The sequence below is a fragment of the Micromys minutus genome (assembly GCF_963924665.1).
Source record: "Micromys minutus genome assembly, chromosome: 1".
Lineage (NCBI taxonomy): Eukaryota > Metazoa > Chordata > Mammalia > Rodentia > Muridae > Micromys > Micromys minutus.
This window is the reverse complement of record NC_137969.1, coordinates 141,071,363-141,080,960: the sequence shown is the minus strand read 5'-3', so window position 1 is coordinate 141,080,960 and position 9,598 is coordinate 141,071,363.

Sequence of the window (9,598 nt, the reverse complement as noted above, 5' to 3'; positions counted from 1 at the left end):
GAGCACAGTCTAGTACAGATTTTCTCAGTGATTTAAAGTTATTCATTGAAAATTCTTTGTAAATATAATCATTTTAATATTTACATACCTATTTATTCATCTGTCCAATGTTTGAACCGAGGTTTTTTTTCGTTTATCCTTTTGATTTTAACATTATAGGCAAGTACTCTATCACTGAGCTCTGTCCCTAGGTCATTTAATTTATTTATATATTCACTTATCTCTTTGCTAGATAATTGTTATTATGTAGTTCTTACCTGAATGAAAAGAGACTAGAAATAAGAGTGAAGGCCAAAGTAATGACAGAGTTAGATCAGAATATGAGGGAGTGTCAGAAAAATCTTTGATTTTGTTATTATTGTTATTATTTGTTATTATTGTTTTTGGCTGTTGCTTCTTACAAACTATCTGGCTAGGTAAAAAAAAAACTAGATTAATATTGACATCTCAAGTAACTTTTTTGCTTCTTAAAAAATGTTTACCATGACTGAAAAATATCTACAAAAATAACTTTGTTTGTAAGTAAGACATAATCCTGTATACTTATTCTAAGCAATGCAGGCCATTCACATTTCCAGTGATAATGTTAACCACATGAAGCTCAAGAAGTTGGAAGACTATAGTCTTTGTTAAAATAGGGAAACATTTTCATAGAAGGAAATACAGAGACTGAAGGAAAGGCCATCCAGAGACTGCAGGGATCCATTCCATATACAATCACCAAACCCACACACTATTGCTGATGCCAAGAAGTCCATGCTGATAAAAGCCTGATGTAGCTGTCTCCTGAGAGGCTCTGCCAAAGCCTGACAAATACAGCATCGGATGATCTCAACTAACCATTGGACTAAGAATGGGGACCCCAATGGAGGAGTTAGAAAAAAGGACTAAAGGAGCTGAAAGGGTCTGCAACCCTATAGTAAGAACAACAATATCAACCAACCAGATCCCCAAGAGCTCCCAGAGACTAAACCACCAACCAAAGAGTACACATGGAGGGACCCATGTTTACCGAAACACATGCAGCAGATCATGGTCTTATCAGGCATCAACAGCAGGAAGGGAGGAGAGGCCCTTGGCCCTGTGAAAGCTCAATATACCAGTGTCAGGGAATGCCAAGGTAGGAAGATGGGAGGGAGTATATGGATGGGAAGCACTCTCATAGAGACAGAGGAGGAGGTTGGGATGGGCAATTCCAGAGGGGAAAAGGGAAAAGAGAATGACATTTGAAATGTAAGTAAAGAATATATCCAATTTTAAAAGAAGAAATAATTTTCTGTAGTTATTTTGTGTGTACATTCTGTGGCCTCTAGTTTAAGCCTACATACTAAGAAATCTATAATTATGAGTGGATAGAATAATTTGTTTATATGTTTTATGTAATCCACTTTATTAATTATTACTCTTACATTTTGTCCTCTAAAGCAGATAATTTTTATTTATTATTTTATTTATTTTACAAAATATTATAACTCACAAAATTTGTCACATAATAATATATAATGAATACACATTTTTTTTCTTTTTTTTATTTCCTAAGGACTAAGGCTACCACATTTTAGCCCTCCTTTATTTTGAGATTCATATGGTCTGCAAGTTGTTTCTTGGGTATTCAGAGCTTTCTGGGACTAGTATTCAATTATCAGTGACTGCATATCATGTGTGTTCTTTTGTGACTGTGTTACCTCACTCAGGATGATATTCTCTAGTTCCATCCATTTGCCTATGAATTTCATAAAGTAATTGTTTCTGATAGCTGAGTACTCCTTTGTGTAAATGTATCAAACTTTTTGTATCCATTCCTCTGCTGAAGGACACCTGGGTTCTTTCCAGCTTCTAGGTATTATAAATAAGGCTGCTATGAACATAGTGACACATTTGTTCTTGTTATATATTGGAATATCTTTGGGGTATATGCTCAGAAGTAGAATAGATAGGTCTTCAGTACTATGTTCAGTTTTCTGAAAAATGTCTAGACTGATTTTCAGAGTGGTTGTACCAGCTTACAACCCCACCAACAGTGGAGAAGTATTCCTCTTTCTCTGCATCCTCACCAGCATTAGCTGTCATCTGAGTTTTTGATCTTAGCAATTCTGACTGGTGTGAGGTGGAATCTCAGAGTTGTTTTGATTTGCATTTACCTGATGACTAGAGATATTGAACATTTCCTAAGGTGCTTCTATGCCATTGGGTATTCCTCAGTTGAGAATTCTTGTTTAGCTCTGTAGCCCATTTTTTAATAGAATTGTTTGATTCTCTGGCATCTAACTTATTGAGTTATTTGTATGTATTGGATATTAGACCTCTATCAGATGTGGAGTTAGTAAATATCTTTTCCCAGTGTGTTGTTTGTCATATTGTTTTCTTGACAGTGTTCTTAGACTTACAGAAACTTTGAAATTTCATGAAGTCCCATTTATTGATTCTTAATCTTAAAGTATAGTTCATTGGTGCTCTGTTCAGGAAATTTCCCCCTGTGCCTGTATGTTCTAAGCTTTTTCCCACTTTGTCTTTTAATAGTTTCAGTGTACCTTGTTTTATGTGGAGATCTTTGATCCACTTGCACTTGAGCTTAGTACCAGGAGACAAGAAAGGATTGATTTGCATTTTTCTGCATGCGGACTGTCAGTTGAACCAACAGCATTTGTTAAAGAGGCCTCTCTTTTTCCATCGAATGGTTTTAGCTCCTTTGTCAAAGATCAAGTGACCATATGTGTGAGGGTTCCTTTCTGGGTCTTCAGTTCTGTTCCACTGATCTACCTGCTTATCTCTGTGCCAATAACATGTGGTTTTTAACACAATTGCTTTTTAATATAGCTTGGGGTCAGGGATGGTGATTCATTGCAAAAGAACTCTTGTTGTTCAAAACAGATTTTACTGCCTGAATTTTTTTTTTTTTTTTTTTGTTATTCCAGATGAATTTGCAAATTACTCTTTCCAATTCTATGAAGAATTGAGTTGGAATTTTGATGGAGATTGCATTGAATCTGTAGAGTGCTTTTGGTAAATGGCCATTTTTACGTTATTGATTTTTTTCTATCCATGAGCATGGGAGATCTCTCCATTTTCTGAGATCTTCTTCAATTTCCTTATTCAGAGATTTGAAGTTCTTGTCATACAGGTCCTTCACTTGCTTAGTTAGGGTTACACCAAAGTATTTCATGTTTTTTGTGACTATTGTGAAGGTATCTTTTTCCTAATTTTTTTCTCAGCATGTTTATCCTTAGAGTAGAGGAAGGCAACTGATTTGTTTGAGTTAATTTTATATCCAGCCACTTTGCTGAACTTGTTTATTAGCTGCAAAAGTTCTCTGGTGGAATTTTGGGGTTACTTAAGCATACTATCATGTCATCTGCAAAGAGTGATATTTTGACTTCTTCCTTTCAGATTTGTATCCCATTTACTTCCTTTTGTTGTCTAATTGCTCTGGCCAGGACTTCCAGTACTATAGTGAATATGTGTTGGGAGAGTGGCAGCCTTGTCTAGTCCCTGATTCTCTGACCCTGTCAGTGTATGTGTATCATTTGCTGAAAGAAGTAAATACAGCAGTTAAAATCAATTTTCTAAACTCACCATAAAGATTAAAAGTAATCACAAATAGATAGTAGTTGATAACTAATGATCTGCGTGATAATCTTTGTTGTCAGAGTCAGCTGAGATCAGTTAGAGCCAGTGATTTACTCTCCTGTAATACACTAAGAGATTTCTTTAAAGTATCCCATTACTTCTCATTTTATGTCTGCTGTGCTGTTCAGTAAAGACACACAGATAGACATGAGGACAGAAAGAATATTCATGTAGGAAGAGATTCAGACTCATGCAACAGAGGAGAGAAGACCCAGGGAGCGTAAAGAATCCAAATATTATTCACTCTTGGTTAAAGGACTCCAAGGGGAAGTACTATTTTTTCCTTCATATGAGACCGATAGAACTATTAATGATGACTCAGAGGAATCACTAATATGAATGATTCTTTTAAGAGCTACTGGATGATCTAAGGATGTGTAAGATAAGTGAGAGAATTTTATTTATCCCTGCACTGTGTATTAGTTGTTGCAAGGTAATTCTATTTTTAAAAAAAGTATTTAGCATACATACACATTTTCCTTTTGCATAAACACTAATAACTAACCAATTCTAATATAGATTCTTTGAATAATTAAGTGCTGAGTTAGGAATCAGGGAGGACTGATCAGTTAGTAAATGAAAAATTACCAGTGAAGGAAGGAAATTGAGATTTTCTGAACATGCTCTGAGCAAAGGAGCCTGATATTTCTATTCTCTGAGAGGTTCTACCAGTACCTGACCAATACATATGCAGATACTCACTGATAACCATCGGACTGAGCCTGGGGACCTCAATGGAAGAGCTAAGGGAAGGATTGAAAGTCCTGAAGGAATTTGTAACCCCACAAGAAGAACAATATGAACTAACCATCCACCCAGAGCTCACAGGAGCTAAACCACCAAAGAATATAGATGAAGGGACCCATAGCTCCAGTTACATATGTAGCAGTGGATTACCTTATCTGACATCAGTGGGAGGATAGACCCTTGGTTCTGTGAAGGCTCGATGTGTCCACATAATAGGATGCTTGAGCAGTGAAGTAGGAGTGGGTGAATGGTTGGAGGAGCATTCTAATAGGCAAATGGGAGAGGGAAGAAGGGGGATGGGATTAGGAAATTGGGGAGAGGTAATAGGGAAGGGAGGATATCATTTAAAATGTAAAAAAAATAAAATTATTAATTAAAAAAAGAGTTTACAGAAGAAAAACCCACTGAACTTCTCAAGGGAAAGAATACACTTGGAATGACTTTTAGTAATAATAATAACAACTCTGATCAGTAATAGAAAATATTTTTTTACATTTTACTAAAATTTTAAAAATATATTTTCAGTAAATATGTGTAAAATTCATATTTATAGGTTTTTCAGAAACAAGAATATACTAGTACCCTTTAATATTATTAATATATTTTAAAAGACAAAATATTGTGCATATAACTTATTCTAAGGAAATAGTTATATTTTATGTATTCTGAGACAAATTATATCATCTTATGCTTCATAAACTAAGTTCACTGATGTCCCACTTAACATTAATCTTCCTCCTATTTTGCACATCATTCACAACTTAAAAGTCAGACCAGGCTTTTTGATCAAGAATCCCCCACTTGTTTTGATCAAAACACTTCTTAAAGCTGAATGAAATAATATAATATGGCAAATAGTATTCCAAAATTCTCACTAGTTAAAGTTACCAGTGTTGTTATTACTCTTGCTATCAAGGCATTTCAGCAAACACACGCAAGAAGCACTGAGTTTCTAAAATTGAAATACTGAAACAAAGAACAGCGAAAATTCTGGGACTGATGAGCTCACAGTTAGACACATTCTTCAGCCACATGGGTAACCATTCACTTGCTGTCCAGATAGATAATTAGAAATATCAGCAAAGCTTGAATTTTGTTTATGAAATATTAGGTAAATGTCTATTATAGAGTCAATATTGACAGGTCATTTTTCTCTTAAAAAATCATCATTCTATGTACACATGTATCATATTGGAACTGAGGAAGGAAGTTTTCTGTCTCAGTTATGAACTGAAAGTAGAAAGAACTTATGAACTGAAGTGATAAGTCTCTAATATTATATACAATATTTATTGTACATACATATATGTATAGATAGATTTAGATTAGATACACAGGCAGACAGAAATATTTCTATATTTCTATATCTACCAATTGTTCTGTTGAGTTTTCTACTGAACATATTTTCTCACAGGAACTGAAATGATCTTTGTCATAGTATGCTAAGATTGTGAGCCATAGGAATAATGGCTCACCAACACCAGAAAAGAAATGATATCCACCAATGGCAGATTAAAAAGTAATAACTTAAAAATTTTTAGTATGATTTGATGACATTTGAAACATAAGTAGAAATAGAATGTAAATTAAAAAACTAGATACAATTTAAGCAATAAGATTGAATTGGTTCACAAATAATTCAAAAAAGATGGTTATATTCAAAGAAACAATTAGACATATTTAGATATAATTCAAGGATAGAAATGTCCTCAATTAAAGTATTGAAAATAATGTTATACAGTAAATTGTCAATTTCTAGGAAATTAAAAAATTACAAATGGTTAACACTATCAATCAGAGAAGAGAAAATTCACAGATTTCAGTACTGTAGCTATTTATTTTATTACTTACCCATTCACTCCCATCATTACACATCTAATTATATATAAACAATGGAAAGTCCTTAAAGAATTTATCTGTTACTCACTGTGTGGTTATTTGTATATAAATACATATATACAGTTGTCATTTTTTCATTTTGTTGTCCTGTATATGTTTGTTAATTTCTTTTATTTCTCTTCTTGGTGATTTGTTTCTTTTCTGTATTGGACACTTTGAGGCTATTTTCCATTATCTTTGTGTTGCTTCCTCTACTATCAAAATTTTGTTTTAGATTATTTTTCTAACAACTTTATTTTACAAAACAAAGATAAATGTACAGATTTTAAACATTTTTTGCTTAAAATTATACATTTTTGTCAGTACTTTTTTCAGATTTAACATAATTTTTACATAAAACTATATGAATATATTTTTTAGTCAGTACTTGATTTTTTTCAAGGTTTGATAGTATGCCTTGAAAACTTAATAGTTACAATGAGCTAAAGTACATGTAAAACAAAATGTAACATGGAAATAGTTAAAGTTTTCTTGTTTTGTAAATATTTTTTTTGTTTTGTTTTGTTTTCTTTATTTCTTGGACTTCATACAGTCTGTGAGATGTTTCTGGGGGAGTGCAAGCCTCTGGGGTTAGCATCCCACTATCAGTGACTGCATATTATGTCTGTTCTTTTGTGACTGGGTTATCTCACTCAGGATGATATTCTCTAGATGCAGCCATTTTCTTAAGAATTTGGTTAAGTCATTGTTTCTGGTGGCTGAGTAGTATTTCATTGTGTATATGTACCACAATTTTTGTATCCATTCATCTTCTGAAGGACATCTGGGTTCCTTCCAGCTTCTGGCTATTATAAATAGAGCTGCTATGAACATTGTGGTGCATATATCTGATTATTTTTATGATTGTATTTACTGAAATATGCTTCAGTAAAGGACTTTCTTTGATATTTCTTGTTTCAAAGAATATCCATTTCTCGTTGAATTATGAGGAATTGTTTGGCTCAGTATATTATTTTTCCCTTGAGTATGTTAAATATATTTCTCATGTAACACATAATCTTAAATAGTTGATACAAAATTTTTTGTGTTTAGTAGAATTCCATATAATGGATTGATAACTTGTTTATACTGATAGAGGGTCTACCTTTGCTTTACACTTTGAGAACAAAAAATAGAAATAGGTAAGCCATATAATATTATTTCAAACTGCATTTATTAGCATCCCAAATGTTGTAAGTCTACTACCTTATACAATACCTGTGCCAATATCAGAGAGAGAGAGAGAGAGAGAGAGAGAGAGAGAGAGAGAGACTTTCTCTTGTAGTTTAGAACAAGAGGGAGCCCAAATTTGAATGTTCTACAATTCTTACCAAACTTTTAATGTGTCTATAGTTTGTGATCTTTGCCCTGCTTGTTACATATCTTACCTGAGTCTGCCCCTGTTGCCTGCCCACATTTCCTGCCTATCCCTTACAAAGGAATTTGTTCTATATTAGAACAAAATATAAAACACGGCATATGAAAGGGTTAGGAATACTGTTACAGAAAACCTTAATGGAGTTTCACAAAGAATGAAATTACTCTATTTGGAACCAATTGACATAAAACAACACCCAGAGCCACACTTTGATAACTTAAGATATTTTTGTCTTGTTAAGATTAATTGTCTGACTGCTATTTACAGAAAATGAGTACCATAATATATACATGCACACATATGCTACTCTGGATCACAGACATGTGTGGTTGGAATTATAAGAGGACAGACCTGTAATTGTATGAGAAGAAAGGCTAAGTGCAAACAAATTTTTAGAAAGAGAGGTAGGAGTCAGAGAAAGCTGGGGGGATCTAGAAGGAACATGAAGGCAGACATGGATATAGGTTATTATGAATATTTTATAAGAGATGGGTGTGTACAGAATGATTCATGCTTTCTAGATACAAAACTTATATCAATTGAATCAGAGTTTATTGTGTGGTGTTTTCCTTCATGTGGTGACTTAATTGAGTTCAAGAGAAGGTGCAGTGTCAGGATGCACCAAGATGGCCACAGAATTAGGATGCATGGACCTGGTGTGGTAACAACCCTCCAAGGGAATTGTGGGAGGGTTGCTACCTTTGGGACCATGGGGTGGCAGCAGAGAATGGGAATGGAGTTCCCAGCTAGCAGAGCTGGTGCTGGAACTAATGCCAGAGAGCAGGGTTGCACAGTAGGTCAGAGAAGCATGCAGTCCTATTGGAAAGGCAACTCTTGAAGAAAGGAGTATGATACATGAAAATTCTGAGATGAACTTAGAGTTGGACATTTTTCTGATGTAACATTGATAGTTATTTATAGGCTTTCCAGAAATATATTCACAATTGATACAATAGCATAGTTTCTTTTCATTTCTGCAGTAATTATGTCAATGTTGGATAAAGAAATCAATTAATTCCCATCAAGTATCAATATTTTATCAAATAGGAACTAAGAAAAGAAGCTATATAGACCCTCAGATACTTATCCTTGATAGCTCAACCTGTAAGATTATATAATGTATAACATTGATCTAATTTACATCTGTCTTCTCTCAGAGTTTTCTCATGTTTTCCTGGGAGGCAAAAATAGAGTAAGTTTTGTATTACTCAAGTATTTGAGCTAGAATGCTGAGTCATGATGACAGTGAAGCACCATGACTAGAGAAAAATTAAGGTCAATGACTGTGAGATAAACTGGTAATAATTAACCAAAAGTTATTTGTCTAACAAGATATCATTTCATAACAATGGATCTATCTTAATAAGCAGAGGGTCAATGCAAATTAGGAAAGAACAAAAGAACTGAGCTCGGTTTGTGAATGAAGAGGCCCCTCATAGAGGGTATTAAGAAAACTTGTTACCATTATACAATTTGTGGGCTCCTTCAAGGATATTTAGAAAATGCCTATTGGCAATCTATCAATCAAGTCTCAGTAAGGAAAGCAGGAAATTCATGAATTGTTTCCAGTTCTGTTTTTACTCGTTCAGTTCAATTTTATTTAAAAATTTAATTATATTTCAGGCAAGCAATAAATACTAATGATAAAATTGTTTTCTTTTATGAAGTTCTATGACTTTAATATCTAAGGAATGTGTTTAATTTAAATATGTGGCTTAAAGATGGGACTATCTAACTGCCCTTGAGATAGAAGACAAGGCTTGGAGAATCATAAATTTAATTTTGAAAACAACATATGAAATATAGGTAACTACTTTGGGAACACACTGTACAACTAACAATTTTCCAAATTGACTCACTTGTTAAATACATAAAAAAAAAAAAAACCTCATGATATTGGTATAAAGATAGGCAGGTAGATCAGTGGAACAGAATAGAAGATCCAGAAATGAACCCTCACACATATGG